Below are 22,039 nucleotides of genomic sequence, written 5' to 3' on the forward strand. Positions count from 1 at the left end.
CACAAAACAGGAACCCACTGTTTATCCTGTTCTCAGGGTTCATTGCCAGAGCATTGTTCAGAAAACTTTGAACATGGTCAGTTCAATGTAGTTTACTGAGCTTTTAAAATCTAAATTGAATGATGGAATTTGTCCGTGTTAGAAAAAAGGCGACTTTGAAAAGATATTCAAGGCTAACAATGTATTGAATTTAAATATTAAATAACCTTTACGATTTCCACTTATGATTTCTTAAAATAGTGAATGCTCTCAGTCATAATTGAGGTAAAGGTATGTTGGAGTAGGACGCCAATAGTTTTCCAGTTTTAAACAAAATGAAAGATACCCATACAAATGTGGAAATTATTTTAAGCATTCTTGTCTCATGGCTTCTGTACTAGATTAAGTACTACACATTGAAGAAATGAATCTAAATCACAACACATTCCATTTTATAAGAGGCAGACACATAGTTTGTCTTTCTATCTGTATTTGCCAAGAGCATAATGATTGACAGCTAGGTTCTGGAGGCCGTCTGCCACTGTGGAATCTGACTCCACTGCTTCCCACAAGGTGGCTACTCGAATCTCCTTGTGCTTCAGTTTTCTTATTAACAAACTAAGAACATGGCAGTACTTGACTCATGATTGTTATGAGGATTGAATGAGTTAATATACGAAAAACTCTTTAAACAGTGCCCGATATGCAATAGGCACTCCTAAGTGTTGGTTAAATTGTTGTGTTATCATCATTATCTCAATGATGGACAACGTATGTAGTTGAAAGCATGGGTTTAGAAAATAAATAGTCCTTAGTTAATTTTCTGGTTCTGCCCCTTATTAGCTCCTTGATTGGGGCATGACCTCTGAGTTCAGTTCCCTCATCTGAAAAGTAGGGATATCATTAATTACCTTAGAGCATCATTAAGAGAGCTGAAGAAGGTAATGCATGGAAAACCACAGCTGGCACTCAGTAATCATTAGTACTTACAAAAAAAATCAGGTAGAAAAAATTTCTTTGCAAATATATTCATTGATCTTCACAAGTAAATGTACTTTTACTTTGTCGATGGGGAAAATGAAATGAATTGTTCACACCTAGATAATGAATTTAACTTCCTTATACTTTATTTCAGATAGCTCACGTTCAGAGTTTTATGGGTTTTTTAAATTTTAATTTCAAACAAGAGTTCATAGAATTGTCAAACAACTGGTTTAAGGAAATTTCCATCTGAGCTAATGACTTGATCTATGGTTGACATAACAGTTTCTTTAAAGAACAACATTATCATTAACTTATTTGCTGAGTAAAAGTTTGCAGAGGAAAGATATTGGCATTAAAAGGAAAAACCTGGAAGAAGCAGAGAATTGACTCTGTAAGTCCTTGTAAGTCCCCTTAGCAGGTGGGAGGAGCAGTTGTAATCCTATTCATCTTTGTTACAAACACACATTAACGTCTATCCATTAACTACAGTTATAATGAATAATAATTGAAATATGAGTATGTGTTTATTATACTAGCAATGATTACATTGCAGGGGAAAGGAATCAAGGCAGAGCTGACCTCACAGCTTCCCCAGTGGCAAGCCCTGTCACTTTGGGTAAGTTACTTAGTGTGCCTGAGCCTTGATTTTTCTCATCTATAAAATGCAGATAATACAACCTACCTTTTGGGGAGCCTTTGAGAGGATTAAATGAAACTGTGAAAATCAGTAACTCAGTTAAGTGCCTGCTGCAGAAAAGGATTTAATGTATCCTGGCTGCTATTTACCTGTCTTTTCTTACTAGGCTGTAGGCTCCTTCAGGGCAGGACTCCCTTTAAGAGCACAAGTATAACCAGTTCCTAGCACAGCATCTGGTCTCTAGAACATTCTGAATGAATGTATATCGAACGACGCAGGGATACCCTGAATGGAAAACTAAAACAACCACAAAAATGCATAGAAGGCTTGACTCATTTAAGTGAAAATAACTGAGAGAGACAGGCATTGACAAGTTGAACTGATGTTCTGAGGAATAGATTTAAGTAAAAAGTAAATAAAAGACATTTTCCTCACACAACATATTTAGAAGGGTAAGATAAGCTGTAGGGGACAGAGAAAAGTTGTCATGGTGATCATTACACTGCCTGAGGGGATTATAAATAGTATCTTTAAATGGGGCTATTTCTATATATCACCTATATTTTCTTGCTTTGTAGAAATATAGTAAATGACTTTAGATCTATAATTTATGTTAACTTTGATTTCTACTATAATCCCAGGAGTTGGTTTTTTTTTTAACATAAAACTCAGGTCTTCAGATTTCTCCCCTATCCCTCCAACACCCACCCCACCACCTCCCTCATTCTGTCCTCCACACACTGAGTGTCTTCACCTTGGGGATTCATAGGTTTTATGCCTAAATGTAGTGACCCTGAGCCTAGAGGGGCATGCGTTATGGACTAGTTCTACCCTAGGTCCCTGTCTCCAGCATTTCTCCGATATGGCAGTCTGGAGACTTTCAGCAGCGATTTTGGCTTCCCAGACTTCTTGCCTTTCATTGAACCTCGAATCGTAGCTGGGAGGAACATTACAAAACCTACCTACTCATCTCCTTTACATTTAAAAATTGGGGTGTGGAGGATCACTTTATAGGAAAGCCATCTTTAGGACCAGGGTCTGAAAAACATTGTCCTAGTGGGGGTGAAAAGGCCTAAAGAGCAGGACAGCATGTTCTAGATCTGAGGTGGGGAAGAATTCCCACTGGGTCCTGTCACTCTGTACCACCAGCACTAGTTACTCCAGCCCCGAGTGCTACTTTCTTTTGCTTGGGAACAGCTTTGATAGAGACCCATTATTCAAACCCCTGATGAACTAAATTAGAGGTTAATGCTACCCACAATAGTAGACTCATTTAAGTATCAGGTGATGGCTTCAACTGCAACAAAGAGAGGTTTTTAGAGAGAAAAGAAAATAGACATGAACAGTAGAGACGAGATTCACAATAATTTTAGTGAGAAGGGATTCAGTGGGGGGAAAATTAATACACTATATCCTAAAGAGAAAATAAGAAAAATTCAGAACTTTAAAGTTCTATATTAGATACATTTTAATTGAGGAATGCCAGACACTTCAATAGAAAAAAGTGATCTTGGAATTAATCATCAGCGGAGAATAGCACCATTTAGGATAATTAGAAAAATGGCTGAATAAATGAGATAATTCTCAGTGATAAATTTTTTTTTATCAGTGCAAAGCTTGTTTAGTAAAACACTGCTACAAAATAGAAACCTGCAGCTGAGATTATTTTATAACATTATATTAGGGTGCACTTATTCGTTAAGTTACAATTATACCCTGTAATGAATCCTACCTGCAAAGACAGATAAAGAGGACTAAATTCAGGTCACCTTTAAATTTGCACATACAACGTTGGGTAAGAGAAGAAGAAATTGGAAAGGCTTTAAGAAATGGTGCCCATCACTTGTGGCCAAACCTGAGCTATAAATTGCTATGGCTCTACCATGCTGTAACGCGAACTCTGTTTTCGTGTTACTGATTAAGATCTATCCACTTGGCCTCTTTTGAAAAAGACTTGCGCACATTTGAACAGTCCTTTCAGACTCCAAACTGAACTTGTGCACCACATTCTATTTTGGGTAAGCACAAAGGTGCTGGAAATTTCGAGTAGTAACAAACACCACAACCTATAAACCGAAGAACATGAGCTGGTGTGTCAAGACTCCAGGCTTCAGAGCGCACCCCGGGCTGTGGGTGCCCATTATGCTTTGGGCTGTTGGACTGACAGCTCTGGACCAGGTTAGGTCATCTTTGTTGTGATGATTTTTATTCTTTCAGTGAACATAATATTGCTCTTTTTTTTCTCCCCCTAAAAATCAGCGTAAGTTCCATTTTTAAAGCTTAATTCTGTACTGCCTTGAGAGGATTGTTAGATACTTTCACTGTTCAGAGGAAATGGTACTGCCTTCTTTTTACTCTTAAATGTCTCCTTAGAGAACTCATTGTCATTGTCATTCATTATAGCTCATCTTATCTGGATTTGAGTGAAATACAAAGATATTCATGCAAAAATTATTCAAAGTAAAGTCATAATAATTTTATGTGTCAAAATGTAATTTATCCTATCAGTTATAAGTTACATTTATAATTATAATTTACATATTATATAATTAGAAAATATATAAATTATATAAGTTGTATTATAAATATAACCCTATTTATAATACATTTATCATATAATAAATTACATAAATATAATTTATCAAATAAAGTCATAATTTTATTCTACAAACTCATCCGTAGTTTTGTTTTTAAAAGGATAAATTTGCGTGGTGCCTTCAGCATACATTAGTTTCTTACAATGGAATCATTTAAGAGACATAACATAAGTCGTCTTGATTTTTAATGCAATATTTCATTAAACTCCCTTTCACATGTTAAATAATTCTCGAAACATACAAAGTTAGGAACAGTTATGTAATTTTGCTGCTCTACTTGCTTCTTAACCATCTTCTCACTGTCTTTGTGCATCTGGAAGTTAGTTTTGAACTTGCAGTTTCTTCCTACGCATATAAATACATGTAAACTGTTGCACTGTTTCTAAATCACAGTGAGCAGTTTCTCATGGGCTGTGTCGGCCATTTCTGTTTCAATGAGAAACAATATCTCTACTGTGATGAAAAGGTTTTTAAATGGTCCTTACTAATTTTAAGCTGATGAAACATAACTCTAGTTTCACAGACTTCGAGGAGATAGGGGACATGGGGTCTTATTTCTTATTACTTATCTCTATTCACTGCTTCAGTGGTTATGTTAACTTTGTTCTGAGAGGAACTAGCATTGGGATAACATGTAAAACACAATAACAATGAGGTAAGGAAATCAGTCTATTAACACATACTGATTAGTGTTCAGACTCACATACAAAGACACATTTAAACTAAAACAGTCCCGATTCTCACTTACATGATAATCACTGTGGCTCTACAAGAAAAATAAATGTATCTTTGTCATTTCATCTGTTGGATATGTGCTAATGGCTTTGTCCAAATAGATAAGGACTATAAACTGTCAGGAATTATTACAAGATACCTGAGTAGCTGAGTGACTCTAAAATTGGTTTCCACCTCAGAAGAGCCAAGAAATCTATAAACTCATATTTTACTCCATTTATTTGCACAGCCACACTTTTAGATGGTCTCTTCATATAAAATAAACTTCAATATTTTAATGTCAAGAATGCTAACTTCTTTATTCTTATAATAGTCCCTAAGGCTGGTAGAAAGCATTTCTCATTTCACAAATAAATATTCAAAACTAAATTTATCACTTAACAACTGACTTTATTAATTTAGGGCACAACTCAAGATTCCCTGCTCACATTTTTCTGAAATGAGCCACTTTTGTTAACTGAGCATTGATTCTGTATCATTGAAATTGCTTTTGTCTTCTATGTCACATAAATGAAAGAAAGGCTGATTTTGGCCTTTCTTGGTTATATATAGTCCATATTTCTGTCCTCTGAAAAATTTGAACATTGAGTTGAAAAGCATGAGTATGGGGGAAAAGAAATAAAAAAAAAAATCAATGTGCTTTTAAGAGCACAGAAATGTGCTGCTGGTAATGATGCTTATTAAAATGGCATTTTTCATAAACAACTTTAAAAGTATTTCTAAGTACTCTAAACACACACATGCACACGCGCACGCAGTTTAACAATTAAGTTTGCGAACTTGTTGCAATGCTATTGCTAACCTTTTTTTGATATCCTTTTGTTGATAACCTATTTTTTTGGACAACTAGTTAACTAAGTTTACTCTTTGGAAGTGCTGAAAAGGCTGCGTGAAAAAGTTAGACGACCTGAACTTTTTGCCAACAATTTGTGGCTCTTGCGCATGACAATGCACCAGCTCACATAGCACTGTCTGTGAGGGAGTTTTTAGCCAGTAAACAAATAACTGTATTGGAACACCCTCCTTACTCACCTGATCTGGCCCCCAATGACTTCTTTCTTTACCCAAAGATAAAAGAAATATTGAAAGGAGGACATTTTGATGACATTCAGGACATCATTCAGTATGACCACAGCTCTGACGGCCAGTCCAGAAAAAGAGTTCCAAAATTGCTTTGAAGGGTGGACTAGGCACTTGATGTCAGTGCATAGCTTCCCATGGGGAGTACTTCAAAGGTGACCATAGTGATATTCAGCAACGAGGTATGTAGCACTTTTTCTAAGATGAGTTTGTGAACTTAATTGTCCAAACTCGTGTTTGTGTGTGTGTGTGTGTGTGTGTGTGTGTACTGGGGGTGCCAAAAAAATGTTCTATTATTGGTATATATTGAGTATTATAATTTTAATACAGTTTTTTTCCTTTCTTAAAATATGTATCCATTTTTTGGCACACTGTGTGTGTGTGTGTGTGTGTGTGTGTGTGTGTGTGTGTATGAAACTTTAAAATAGAGTCAGAGCTGCCATGCCAGAGGAACTGCCTTGCAGGTACTGTGATTCAAACCTTTGGAATTTTAAAACAGGCAAAATAACCTTTGGACTGGGCCTAAAGTAGCCTTGTGTCCCAAAGAACTGTTTGCAAAGATAACAAGAAAGCAGGTATTTTGCGTACCCAACTGATTAATACAGGACTGAAAATTAAAAACATTGTTTAGAATTAGCATAACTATGCTAGCTTATCTGCACCTGTAGGAATGCCTTCTATTAATATACCATGTTTCCCCGAAAATAAGACCGGGTCTTACATTTAGTTGTGCTCCAAAAGATGTATTAGGGCTTATGTTCAGGGGATGTCATCCTGAAAAATCTGCTAGGGCTTGTTTTCTGGTTAAGTCCTATTTTCGGGGAAACATGGTAATTGTTCCCCTTCCCTTTCTCATAAATATCCCTTGCTTTTGTCTCTTAATTCTGCTATTTGGGTTTATGTCTGAATCAGTGGTTTCTGAATAGTTATTTTTATTTTTTATCTCAAACAAACGTTTCTTGCCTTACTTTGAATGGTCTTTTATTTTTAGGTTAACAGTACTAATTCTGAAATGTATGCTAATTTTCAATTCAACTTAAGAAGTACATCTGTCTAAATTAGAATGAGTACACTTTTGCCACATACCACATTTTATTATCATCCAATAGTATGCATAAATTTACCACATAAGAATAAAAAAGAGGGAAAACATTTATGAATACAGTAAATATTTGAGAAAAATACTTTTCCACGTTACATATGATCATATATTTTCTTTATACAGGCTCATATGTTTATTTGGGCAATTTGGCCTCATATACAAAATATAAATTGACCTGGAGAGTATAAGCTCCATGATGGCAAGAACTTCTGTTTTGTTCATATAGTGTAGTGCCTCACTCATAATAAAAGCTTACCTCATGCCAAGGAAAACTGAATGATGGATGAACAAAGGCAGGCCATATAATGTATACTGAACAGGGAATACTTTGAGGATGATCTTTTGAAATTTTTTTCTTATTTTTCTTATTTTAAATACCTTGGGTGATCTCTTTCACGTGGTGTGTTAAGACATACCCGTGAAATGGAATTTAATGCAAACATCAGTGCTCAGATTTGCTATCTATCATACTAGGCAGTCTTTTAAAAATGTGAAGAAAATAAGATTGTTTTTTCCCCAAAATACATGCTCTCAGAGGGGCCACTTTATTTTTTAGGTCAGAGTGCTAGTTAACAAAGGGAAATTGTTTGGCATGTACATCGCCACAAGACTTTTAATACTTTTCGAACTCCAATTGAACTGTATTTGGTTCCAAAGTAGAACTAATCATTCTTAATCCGAGGTAAAACTATTTCTGCTGGTAAACAGGCCCACTGACACTGACCACAGAAAAGCAAGTTGGCAGTGATCAATTTTCCAGTGGTATATCTTTCGAATAACCTCCCAAATTAAAGTGGAGGGAAGTTATAACAATAAAAAGGAATTGATGAAATATTTATATCTAAGGATTTTTGCTTGTTTTCTTTTTAATTTCTATCGCTTAGCAGTGTACATTATAATTAAATGTGTAAACATGATTGGTGCCACACAAATGTGCTTTGGTCCTCAGCTATATGAACCTCCTTATTTTGAAAATTTCATAACTTTAAGTAGGTTTACAAAATATGGACAAGTGAAAAGAAGGAAAAAAGAATCATTACTATCTCATCTCAAAGAAAAACCTATTGACCACCTAGATTGTTTTTGTTCCTCCCGACTTCTTTTTATTGTTGTGCTATTTCTGGTCTTTGAGAATAAAGAAACTTGGTGTGCTCTTCCAAATAAATGTTTCCATAGAGCCGAAAACAAAACTATAGAGAGAATGATAAAATACGAGTTATAACATTGTCTTTTGGCTGATCTGTAGTTCCCACAAATTGGCAGTTTAGAAAAATGTTGGAGTGCAGGGTTTGGAATGTGGCCGACCCAAGCTGAAGCCTACCTTCCTCACAGTGTGATCCTGTGCAAGCTGTTTAACTTCTGAGAGCTTGTTTCCTCTTCTGTAAAATGAGAAGAATACCCTCATCAGAGTGTTTTTGTGAGTAGTCAATGAGAGGTATTTGAAGAATTTGGCAAGCTGCCTGAAACAGTATGCACTCAATGAATTGTAGCTATTATTATTATTTATAAGGATGCTTACTGTTATTTTACATTCCTAACTAACCTTGTAGATCACAAAGCTCAACCCCACGTGACATGATTAATTTTAGATCAGCCCCAGAAAAACACAATTAAGTAGATAAATCTATTGGGAAAAGATCGTAGAAGGCATTCTTAAGCAAGTACTTTAGGACTGCAGGATTAATTAAAATTCTTCTCCATAGGCATAGTTAATGGCACGATGGCTATTCTTTGCAATTAGAACCTTTAGAAATAGTGATCTCCCCTATTCTACCCTAATGTCATGTTTGCAGTTAATACCCTGTGTAATTTATGACCCAAAGATTAGTTGGCCTTAGTCTGATATTATTCAGTTAAGGTCACAAGATACAGAAGTGTGTTGTTAGACTCTTAGAAGTTTCTTTGAGTTTGAAGTTAAACTTCAAGTTTAAGAACTATGTGATCAGTGAAAGCCTGGCGGTGTTTTTTTTTTATATTAAGAAGTTTTAAATTTTATTAGTTATCGATTGTGTAAATTAATTTTTATTTTTATGTAGCTTTTGCTCTGGGCCTCGTCAAGTTTGATTTGTCAAGATGTCTGGGAGATCCCCATCCCAGGAGATGTTTTTTGAATGTTATTTATTGAGAGCCAGTTACATATGTTATGTATTATGTGTTAGGCACTGTTACATGAACGCTGCATGAATTATTTCATATAATGGAACTAATGGTCCTATGATCTAGGCATACTATCCTCCTTCTGCAGGTACCAAATCTGTAGTTGAAAGATTTTAAGTCCCATGCCCATGAAGGCCAGATCCACTACTGGGCCTTACTTTACAGGTCCCGCAGGCTTGCTCCCTCCTTTCCTGAAAAATCAGAGGGACTTTCATGCAGAATTGGAGGAAACTGTCTTGGCCGAAGCACATACAAAGGGAAAATCAGTTATAAGATATCAAAACATTAAAAAGTACTTAATTCAAAAGAAAAAACTAGTCATATTTACTGACTTTTGAAACTAAGCAACTGAGAATAAAGAACAGAATTGTTTACTAAATAAATAAATGTCACTTTCAACTATAAGTTGCGTTTCTATGATAATCACGGAAAGAAATGATATTAGGTTGGGGAGACAGGTCAGGGAAAGGAGAATGAAGAGAAAGATGGAGGAGGAGGAAGGCAGAGACTAGATTAGAGCAAGGGGCTGTAGGGGGCACACTAACATTTATCAGTATCTGGGGCCATCTAGGTGCTTGGTGCTATTCAATGAGGCAGATAGATCCCTACTTTCACATATAATGTACTGTAGGGAAAGTCTGAAATTGATCATTAGATTTACATTGTTAAGGTAGGGGCAGTTCCATTCACAGAAAGCCATAAATATGAAAATCCTAATATTGCATTTTCAAACATTGGCCTGGAACTAGAGCTGCAGAAACACAGCCCGCCCCAGCCCCTCTAGCTGTTTTGCTCACATGAGGGAATTCCATGTTATGTTCGCTTGGGCCAGTGCTCCTTCCCCCATCCTTTGAGGAGGTTCAGTCTTCTGACTCCCATGTTGCGATGCTCTCTTACCGTGGCAAGGCGTGGGAAAGGATATTCTAGGAGGAGCTGCCAGATCCCTAACAGGTTGGAGATTCAGACATGATGCAGGAATCAGGCTGATGACATTCTAGCATAACGGAGGGCCTGCCAGTGTGGGGTGTGTGCGAAGGGTATAATGGGATTCATGCATCCCAAGCACCCCAGCCTGAGGAGAAGTCGCTTTTCCTCTTACCAGGAAGAGTGGCTGCCTGGAATGATAATGGTATCCCACAGTCGCTCAAACTCATCAATCGTGTTATTAAGTACATCAACTTTGATTCACAAGAGGCAAGAGTGTTCACATATAACACATAAAATCAAGTTATGTTTAGGGTGGGCTTCATAGGCCTGTGACATGAGCATTGGCAACTGATCCTATGCTGGGAAGGGCCAGGTACTGGGTTTCATCCTCTGTGGTCATCATCTTAAAATTATTAATAATTTTTGAATAAGGGGTATTGCATTTTCATCTGCACTGGGCTCTGCATATAATATAGCAGTTACTGGTTGTATACAAGTTCAACATAGATAATCAAAGTGTCCCAAAATTTCTGAAACTCCAACCCACATCCCACATCCCACATCCTTAAAACACAGATCAGGTCATGGGCAGTTGCAGTGATTCTTCTGCATCTCCTGCCACTGTACGAGCTGTCTTTATCCTCCCCCTGACCCCCATAAGCTTTCTTTACACTTTCACAGGAGACTTTTAGTCTGGTCACTTTGAAACATACATTTGCACAGGCTCTGAAGGTCTAGAGGTCTATTGTTCAATATGGTGTCACCAGCCAGATATGGTTCTTGAGCACTTGAAATGTGTCTAGTTTGAATTGAGATGTTGTAAGTATAAAACAAACACTATATAAATGATGAACGTCTAAGTATTACCTTGTCTTGTACACCTGAAACTAATAAAAATAAAAAAAAATAAAAAAAATAAAAAAAACCAAACACTACACACACACACACACACACACACAATAAGTCGTTACTATTTTTATATTGATTACTTACTGAAATCATAATATTTGGGAATATTTGGCTATATAAAATACATTACAAAACTGATGTCATCTCTCTTTTTACCTTCTTCAATGTGGCTACTAGAAAATTTAAAATTATATATGTGGCTTGAATTTTCAGCTTAAATGTTATTTCTGTTGGTCTAGACCCCTCTCTTTTTAGAACCATGCTTTGAACTATTCCATCTATATATATCCCTCTTGCATCTCCACCTCAAAAGGTCTTGAACCAATTTCACTATCTTCTCCCTCAAACACGCTTTTTCCATGTCTTATATTCCCACAACAGAAACCTGGTAATCAAATTATACTCTTGTTTCCATCCCTAATTGAGTGCTAAGTACTTTTGATTTTATCTTCATAATTTCTCTTGATTCCAGCACTTTCTCTCCAGACCTATTGTCCTGTCCTAGCTGAGGCTTTCCACCTTTCTTCCTGTAGTTTGTACTCTTCTTCTATGTGAAATCCTTATGTTTAGTCTTATCCCACCTCAGTCGTACTCTTTCCCAGTATAGATGTTTTGTAATGGAAATCTCACTTTTCCTTTTTATTTCACTTTCCTGTCTGAACTCTTTCTGTGCCTTCTCATCTAACTGAATGTAGCACGATTATACCACAATCTGGCTCTGGTCTGCTTGTCCAATTTGACTTTCTATCTCTCCATATTGGCATCTCGCATTCCAACCATACCTAATGTCTCTCAGTCCTTAGAACATGTCCCTCTTGCTTCTGTGCTTTTAGCACATGCTGTTCCTCAGTCATGGTGGGTTGAGCACATTCTAATATGAACACCCACATAGTCTTTGGCCCCCAAACATTTCCTCAGCGATGCGTCAGGAGTTCCTCCACAAGCGGAGTGGATCCTCTGCATGTCACACACCTCTATTAATGCAAATACACACTGAATTAGAATCACCTATTTTTAAGACTTTGACAGTCACTGTGTTAGATGCATTCCAGACACTTAGGAGACTGACTGACACATAGTAATCTTGACTGAATAAATCCCTCACTCTTTTCTCCCTGACGCACCACTTTTGTTCATGACTGTTTTTTTCTCATGCTTAAGATATTGAAACTGTCTCTCTATACCAATTTCTTGCTGTCTTCATTTAATTTGATATCATGCTACCAGTTATATCTTTTTAACATACAAACATGAGCATTACTTTTCCCCACTTAAATAAATTCCAATGGTTCTCTTTGCTTCTGAAGAATCAATCCAAACTATTTAGCATGAGCCTGGTTCTGATACTATCATGTCCTTTAATCCTAATGACAATCCTCAGAGGTGAGTGCTATTATCTCTGTTCTATAGGTAGCGAAATAGAGGTCTAGAAAGGCCGAGGGACCTGTTCCTACCTACTCACTTAGCAATCACAGAGCTATCAGATAAAATTGGAAAGGATGTGACCAGCTAACTTATATTAACATACCAAGAATTGAGATGATGATCTTCAAAAGTCTGGAAAAAGGACAGTTAGAGAACTCGTCAGCATATGGTCAAGCCCAGCTACAGGAAAGGGTGACTCCAGATATTCTTGGCCACTTGGCAGTTATGAACTCATGGCTCTAATGTATTTACAAATATAGTTTGATGATAGTCATAGAATCATTTGTCACCTGGCATTACAGTTGCCTGATGAAATTCTGATTTTATTTCCCGAAAGAACACACTCACCAATAATAATCTGACCTTTTGGGAAGTAACATTTCTCAATATCAATCAATAAGGGGCCATTCTGTTTTGATGGCTACATAAAATTCTCTCACTCTCTGAGATGCATTAGATAGCTAACATACAGATTTCTGAAAAATATTTTAGTTTTGGTTGGAAATCAGAACATATGAATTTCAAGTCAAACACTTTTCCTAATTTCTACTGAACTCAAAATGGTTGAATGACACCATCCAATGGAGGACCACGGTTCTTCTATAACCTAAATGTTAATCTCCTGTCCTCTTTACCTCCCAGGCTTTATCTGAATCACTCAAACCCAGCACCTTTTCTCAGAGGCTGGGATAGAAGAGGATATAATAAAATGACGGAGGAATCTGGGAACAAGGCAGTTCATGAATGGAACATTCCCTGGGAAACTTAATTTTACGATCATAATCTTTTAGTTCTTGACAGTTGCAAAGTTGAATACTAGTGCCAAAAAGAGTGAACCAGAGATTTGAGAGCATGTTTTCCCAATTCATTCCAAAGGAAGCAAAAGTTTAGGGTGCAATATGATTATGATGTGTTAATATACCACATAATATAGGTCAAGTTAAATTATTTTACCAGAGAACTGTCAATCTGAGGCACTGAAAGGACATTTGGGACATTGGGCCAAAAGGAAGGTGATTTTCAAATTAAACTAGATTGTTATTTGCATTGTCATTTGCTTTTATTTATATAATAAGGGTGATGGAATGCCCCTCTGCATTCAACAAATCTAAAATTTAATCTAAAAGATATTAAAAACACTGTGCACTTCAGAAGGAAGATTTTTTTTAATTCAAGAAAAAAGTCACATTATTATATAAATCAACCAGTTATGTTAGTCTTACAAAATTAAATCTAGGGTAGAAAGGAAGTCAGTGATATAATCAGCTTTCAGACCACTAGTCATATAAAAATTATGTTTCTAAATAAAGTCAGTGTCAAAGAATTCAGGATATATTACTAGTCATCTGATCTGAATTATTGCCCTAAAAAGACCCTTTTCCCAAAACAGATATATTTTCAACAAAAGAATAACAGTTTTTCTGGTAGAGGAGATAATTATGCTTTTCTACAATTTTATTGCTTTCTTGATTGTTAGAGATAACTAACATACAGTTAAGTTGTTCAGGATATTAAATTCTGGGGTAAAAGTCTGCAGTGATTCAAATGAGCCACATAATTTTTGGTTGTCATGATTTCCTCTGTTGAGGAAGTCTGATTATTTTAGAAGGATTACTCTGATATTTAGCTTAGTGTTTTATGTAAAAAGCATATTAACCAAAAACAATTTAAAAACCATAACAAAACAAACAAACATTTAAGCATGTGTGGACAGTATTAATTTTCTCATGATGAGGGTTATACAGAATCACATACAGTTTATATTACTTTGACTCCATCTCTTTTTCTTGGTATAAATTTTATTTGTTGATATTTGATACAACAACCTATGTGGACTAATCATCCAGCTATTCCTCATTTACTCTCAGCCATTCACGTGGCAAGATGATAAGGGTAAAAACAGAAATAGAACACCATTGCTCTATTCTATCATGGAGTTCATCTTCATATGCAAAGATTAGACACATAAAAAAAATCTTTATTAAAATGACAGCATCTAAGAAGGAGCAATTAAATGTGATGTTTATTAATCTCCCTTGGAAATAATTTAAGATCACATGTAATACTTCTGGAAAATTCCAGTTAAAATGTCCTTAAAAGTTTTGTGATTTCCTAGATCCTTTATTAAAAGTTAATATATGTAAAGCTTTTGGGATAGTAGCTAGAAAGAGTAAACTCTACATAATTTGCTATTACCAATATCTTTTGGATTGAAGAAATTGAATAATTTTTTCCTGTAGTTTATTGAACTCTAATTATTTAGATCTTTATTGTTTTATTGAGTTTAATCAGAAGCAGATATTTTGATTGACTATGTAAGGTTTTTCTGCTCTTTCAGTATTTAAATTGAAAATCTACCAGACTGATACCTTTTTCTATCCTGAATTCGCTGTTTGACTATATTCTAAAAACTTTTTTAAAAATCTTAAATTTTGTAAATCTAGGTTTAAACTTTTCTGTCTTATTCTTATTTTTTTTAAATTAACTCTTTAGTATTGATCATATTGCCATTGCTTGATGAATGTGACTGTAACCAGAAGTTTTAAGAAAGTTAAAAGTAAAAATCAAATTTTCTTGGTTTTTGAATTATTCATTAAATGACGCGTTACATTTGAGCTTTATTTAAGCTTCAGGCTATATTCGTGTTTTATATCATTATTAAAATACAGTGTTTCTCACCAAGAAGACTGTATTTTATTTTTAAAATAACTGTTTCTAAAAGTTTCCTCTTTTTTCTTCTCTGTTTTATAATTTCAAAAACGTCAGAAAAACTTGTAAATTATCATTTTTCTCTCCACGTTCAAGCTTTATCTTCTAGTTAATTTGTTAACATTAGCACAATGCCAGTGGAAGAACTGGTTGCTGAGAGCCACTTATTCATTCAACAGATACTGACTGACTACTTAACAGAGGGTGCCAAAAGAAAATGTATACACATTTTAAGAAAGGAAAACTATATTAAAATTGTAACACTCAATATATACCAACAACAAAAGATAAATATAAGTCATGTTTGACTTCTGCAATTACAGGAGGTGCTCAAAGTGGTTACCATCAGTGTCCAGACACTTCTAATTATGAACTACTGCTTGAGCAATGTGGACCAAAGTATCCATTTGTGTCCATTTTTTGGCACCCCTGGTATATTGATTTGTTTGCTGAGTGCCTACAGTACTCCAGATGCTATCTAAAGCAAGCTGAGTTTTCCTTGTTACTTTCTGCTCAAGCAACCTGTAACTTTTCCTGTCCTCTTGCCCTTGCCACCCTCATGACCTCCCTTTTTAAAAACTGATTCAAGCCTGTGCTCCAGGTATAACAAACACAAGTCTATTCACACTGTTCCAGAACAACTAAGTGGTTATAAAGTTTTAATCTTCACTACTAGTCATGCTATGCTATATAAATGTCCAAATCTAGATTTTGAGAGACAGGTACTTTTAAAAGTTATTTATCCCCTCAGGACACAATACAGTATTTACTATACTGCAATAATATATGGGACAGATTAAGTGTACCTGTTTTAGAAAGTGCTCAAACTGTTCCCCAGATGACAACGTTAGCGCAAGAATAGCTCAAGTTATTATCTAATCTCTTTTCCTTTGTTAACTTTAGTACAGAGATTTCAAACCATTAGATGTGAAGGCATCTCGATAATCTACAAAATAGCTCACTTTTAAGCAGCCAAGAGTAACTTTTTAAAACTTTTTTGGTTAATAGTGTAAAGTGTAGGAAGATCTTCTGAGGCTTTCAGATCTGATATTAGCTCTATTCAAAGAAGCAGAAGTACCTGATTTGTCAATAGGTAGTAGATGGTTCTCCACAATCAGAAGTCTAAGCATCTTTCTTTTTATCAATGGGGCTGCTGTCTCTACACATGGTCACCTTCATAGAGGACCAAATATCTCTGAAGAAGCTACCTACCCCTGACTAGAAGTAGATGTAGGGCCTTCAGTGTTTTAGAGGAGGGCAGAACAAACATTTATACTAACGCGTTTTCTCCAACATGGCTAATGGTCTTAGAATGTCTCATGTGCATATTTTTTTCTGTGCATTTATAAAAACGTGCTTTATGCCTATCCTTGTTTATACTCTCAGGATTTTTACAAGTGGTGCAGCTCTTGGTTAGAAGCCTATTTTTGCTATAGCTTTTGGACTACTTATGGCTGATCCTTAAAACCACATTAATCTCTAAAGGATGTTGGATTGAATAGAACATCAGAAGGTTTGGAAACTCAGAGGTTTTACACGGCCTCTCACGTTCATCTATTCCTGAAAAATTTTACTAAGAAAAAACTGAAAATAAGAATTATTTCTACATTGATTGGACTAACTTTCCTACTCAAAGCAGAGGATAGCATTCATTATCAGAAAATGTTTGATATGCAATTTACACCAACTATTGAGAAAACACCTCAAAAAAAGAATTGAATACCTAGGTTAAGTTAAAAAATTAAAGAAAATAGGCAACAGTACAAATACAATACCCAAATATCACTGGAATTTTAAAATAATGTTTTGTATTAAAAATAAAATTTTCTTAAATTATAACATGGATATAAAAATAAATTAAGAAATGTAATGAGACTACTGCTAGATTTGGGGGTTTTCTTTGAGGTAGAAAAAAAAAATTTGAAGACCTTTGGTTAAATTCAGGAAAAGTGAAAGCTTTCTGGACTTTTTGCTCAAATAATGCTTTTTAAAGGTGCAGAGTTAATGTCGGACCTATGCTTCACTGTTTTTTTTGGCTAAAATTCCTACTTGGTAAAGTAGTACATTTCAACTTTGCAGACTAGGAGACAGTAAAGTATAATATAGTTCTGTGTAGCTATGTCATGCTGCCAAAACTCAACATAAAAACCTGCCTTTGGTGATTCTGTATCATGTATTCAAATAAGGTCATCTTAATTGAGCTTAAGCTGGAATGAGAGTTCTCATCTGACACTGTTTAGAACTCAGTAGTTATGTGTTTCCTTATAACTAAGTGCATATGTCTTAACTTTTTGCAGATATGATGTAAAGACATTTTGAAAATCTCCTATAATTTTTTACAGTGATAGTTTAGAATTTAAGGGACATATCCATTATTAAATTATTAGTTTGAGGAACTTGTAGAAAACTATCTAATACAATCATATATTACAATAATTCATTATAAAACAACAAGAGCATACTCATTTCATTTGAATATCAAATATAGTTACATGTAATTAAGGCCTTTAAAATATTTCAACTTACTTAAAATATAAAATAGTAAAAATGATGCAGAAGTACTATAAAGTCATGTTTCTCTAAATCTAATTACTATATATAATTTAAAATAACTGATTAAACATGATTAGTCTTTAAGATGTATAGAACCAATTTCAACTTTAGCTATTATTTAATTAGCATGCTATACATTAAAATCACCTAAAAGATAGCCAAAACAAACCTTTAAAAGACAGCATGATAATTAAGAGTTACTGTTTATCTTATTTTTATTATATAATTCAATGCCAGAATATAATGTGAAAATGTCTAGAAATATGAATTTAAGTGATTTCCTAAATATTTTGCTTTATAATTCCAAACATTTGGATATTTTAAACTTCCTAATCTTTGTTATTTTATGTATAAAAAGATAATAATATTAATTACAACTCTTGCTTTCAACATGAATATCTTAGAGACAAAGGATCCATTCTTATTTCTGATTACAACATTGTGGCAATTTTTCCAAAAAAAGTTTATAAAAATTAAGGCATATTTAAAAAATAATAATCATGCCATCTAACACGGAAAAATGGTGGGAAGTCTCTGTAACCAAAAGTATGTCTGTATCAAGAGTTATTAGCAGGAACTCAAGCTATAGGGAAGTATAATGTAACTAGTCATTGCCAGTAACCTTTCAGGTTTATTTAGGAAAATTAAAAGATTCTATGATTGTAGACATTATTTCAATTATTGGTTTCTTTCCAGTTCATGAGCTCTACCTTCTTCTCCCCTCAGCATGAAAAAGAATTCCCTAAGTACTGTTATAATCAGCTATTAATATCATCAATTCAACATTAATTTTAAATGGTCTGATTTCAGAACAAATTTCTAATAGGGATACGTACTATACTTATTTTCCCTTGCAAATTTTATACTAGTAAATAGAAAAAGAGCTCCTTCTAGATACTAAAGCTTTCGAGCTATTTTATCTAAAACTGATTTGTTACAAACTTTTCCCTCTGACGATTCTGATATATTATTGGACATTTATAGTTTGTATTAAATTGTGTCCCCAAAGCCATATTTTCAAATCAGGAAAATGTAAGCCTCATTGCTGTTTTTAAATGTTTCGAGTTTCTCTGATAAAAGGCAGTATAGATAATAGGACTTCTATTTCAAGATCAAGCTTATATTTACAGTAACTAGTAAGAAAATAGTGAAGTCCGAGGTTACCAGTAAAACATCTGAATGCCAAGTTCTAGTACGCATAGAGATCAATAAATCTCTGGAAGCCTGTGAGCAGAGACAAATGTAATATGGTGCAGTGGACAGAACTGTAGATATAAGATACAGATGTAGCCAAAAAGGAAGGTGAGGAATTGTCTGGGGAGACATACTATGTAGCTGGATTGTGAAGCATGTATGACAGGTGGCTACTGGGGGAGATTTAGAAAAAAAAATCTATAAGGAGTCTTTGCAGAAGTTTGGTGTAGTGCGTTTGGGAAATTACATAGTATTTGATATTGCTAGTAGGTAAGTTAGAAAATGGCAGAAAATAAGGGTACATAAATAAAGAAAAGCCAAGATGCAAAGTCTTGAACTTTAGGGGTTATATTTTTGCATCTGAGTCTCAAAGTTGTTGAATTAATAACTATGTTGATGTGTGGTGCACAAGTGGACTTAAAATGCTAAACTTTCACAGCATATCACCTGAAAAGGTTATTAATGTAGAAAAAATAACACAGGTATAAAGTTTGTGCGTCTCTCCTGGGCTAAGGCTCCTGTTGCACATGGTCCTAACACAAAGGCAACAGGACATGGTAGGCAGGTGTGCCTTAGGTATTTCCTCACCCTGTTCTTCTAAAACTCCCCAAGAAAAGCCAATACAAAATCGGTTTCTTGCTGCAGGTCCTTGCAGCAAGAGAACTCTGAGAACTCCTTTTGCAGTGTAAAGCTCTGAAGGGAATTAAATTGGAGAGAGACTTTTATTACCTGTCATTTTGCTATAGCAGAATTATTTCCTTGGCTGATATTTTTATTTATAAAAGTTGACTCAAAACTAAGTCTGTTCATTTAGCTGTTTTTTGGAAAGTGAAACAAAAGTGAATTATAATGCTTTCACTTTACCATGTTATCCCATACGCTGTCTCTCACACACAAATAGACATTTTCCTATTTGTTCTCATAATTAAACGTTTGGATATGATTCTCTAGACTGAGATTACTTGGTCTGTATTTTTATGTCTTGAATATTGGTGGTATTTAGAACAGAAGTTTTGAAAAATATTCTCCCTATGGTATATAATTCTTGTATCTGAGGGCATATTGCTATATCTGTGAAACTGTAATACATGCTCGTATGTAGCAATGAAAACTGTATTACACTTAAACTTAAAGAGTGACTCCCGTGTCACTCATATTTTGGGAAAAGGTGACAAACAGAAATATATATTCTAGAAGTAAATCTGGGATTTGCCATTTACTATTTATTTTATATTTCCTGGTAGATTCAACCTTTAGTAGAGGTTTTTATTCAACGTTTTCAACAAAATATTTTTCCTTAAATATTTTCTGAGCAATGTAAGCGATCTGATGTTTCTGGTGGACCAACCGTAGAATTGATTTAGGTTAAGCTGAAATGCTGCCGAAATAGCCTTTCATCATTATTTGGTCATTTCCTAACTAAGGATTTTGATTTGAATGACCAATTTCAACCCACAGTAATTGCTTTGTTCCTGAGAGACTATAAATCAAAGAAATACTCACTAAGGGGCAATTCCTATTGCAGTTCAAAGTTTGTCCTATTATCATATAGCAACTGCCAGCAAACATCCGCTGCAAATATTAGTATACTGCATTTGTAAGAGGTGTATGGCATTTTTGGTTTCACTCTCTATCTCTGAAACCTATCTGCTTGTGAGAAAAATTGTGCAATAAGAGAAGTTTTTACCACCACATACTGTAGCTGTGCTTGAATTCACTGTGGAGATTTCACTTCCTTTCTTTCGTTGGAGTCCGAGCCGGGAGAGTACAATGGGTGTGTTGTGCTCTGGGTTAGCATGGCGTGCATGATACTCAGAAAGGATGTGTGAGCTGCTTCTAATACCTACATGTTTTGCTTCGCAACTACCCCCCACTCAATCAAATCGCACACCCAGACTCTGACTTCAGAAGAAGCAAGTGCAAAATCCACTGGCTATTATGATCTACATAGGAAACGGAATTCCTTAGTTTAAATGTATACAGTGGTGTGTGAAGCATTACAGTACATCAATTATGAGGCTTAAAAATAAGTGCTTCATAATTTTCAAGCCACTGATTTTCAATGCGTTTCTTTTACTATACGTCAATGTGGAGTTAACAAAAGAATCCATTGTTCGTAAAGGAGGAAGCTTGTTGGTAATGAAGATGATCCACAATGACAAACCATCATGGTTTGTTAAAACAGCAAATATTTACATTAAACCCCAAGGAATATTAGTAATTCTTTTTAAATAATAGGATTTCTAGAACCTAAACTCACTGAAACAACTCTATGTATTGGACACTATTTTGTGGAAGTGTGTGTGTGTGTGTGTGTGTGTGTGTGTGTGTGTGTGTACTTCCTTGGTAAATTAGGTAACACAACAAATATAAATGTTTTAGGTTAAGTTTTGCTCTGAGTTATTGTTATGTTGTGTTTTAAAAAAGGCAAAAAAGAAGCTTACCTCTGTCAGTCACGGGGCTACACAGGGACCTCCTTCTCACCCACAGCCTCAGCGTGCAGGCAGATGCTCTCTGAGCCAACAATCTGTTAACAGGAAGCAGGTAAACCTGAGAGCGTCCGCCTGGGTTACAGTCCAGTGCCCATCCGAGCACACACCTGCTTCTTCAGACCTGCTGCTCATATGCAACAGCCATGCACAGGACCCGTGTTTGCAGACTGTGACACCCTCCTTTTTGGGTCACTAGTTTTCAGGGTAAGAAGCTAGAGAGCTGCTGAGGTAATACTGCACGGAAGGTTTGCCTTCCCAAGACAAAAACCTTTCTGCTGTCTGATAGCAGATATGCAGCATTATCGCCCTGCATTCCACTTTCTCAAATCAGCTAATAGGAACAGCAGTCAACAGCCTGTCCAAATGGCAGCTTGCAAGCACACTTGGCTGTAATAATTGTAGACTAACAGGCCCATCCCTTCTCTCCTCTTTGAATAAATTTTTAAAAAATGCTTCTTCCAGGGTAAAGCTCAGCAGAATATGCTACACTGTTTTCCATAAGTAAAATGGCTGGTCCTCTCAGCACGGCTGCAGACAGCTCATTGGGTTCCACTGGCTT

General features: G+C 35.3%; 1 protein-coding gene across 4 annotated transcripts in view; it reads right to left on the reverse strand.

Annotated features, from left to right (window-relative positions):
* SORBS2 (sorbin and SH3 domain containing 2) overlaps positions 1 to 22,006 on the reverse strand; it is a 200,903-nt gene extending 178,897 nt beyond the window's left edge. For all 4 annotated transcript variants that reach the window (XM_081045425.1, XM_081045411.1, XM_081045407.1 and 1 more), the window contains exon 1: positions 21,433 to 22,006. The gene's annotated coding sequence lies outside the window, so the exon portion shown is untranslated. The remainder of the gene's footprint in view (positions 1 to 21,432) is intronic.
* Between the last annotated feature and the right edge of the window lie 33 nt (positions 22,007 to 22,039).

The sequence above is a fragment of the Rhinolophus hipposideros genome, assembly GCF_964194185.1.
Source record: "Rhinolophus hipposideros genome assembly, chromosome: 4".
NCBI lineage: Eukaryota > Metazoa > Chordata > Mammalia > Chiroptera > Rhinolophidae > Rhinolophus > Rhinolophus hipposideros.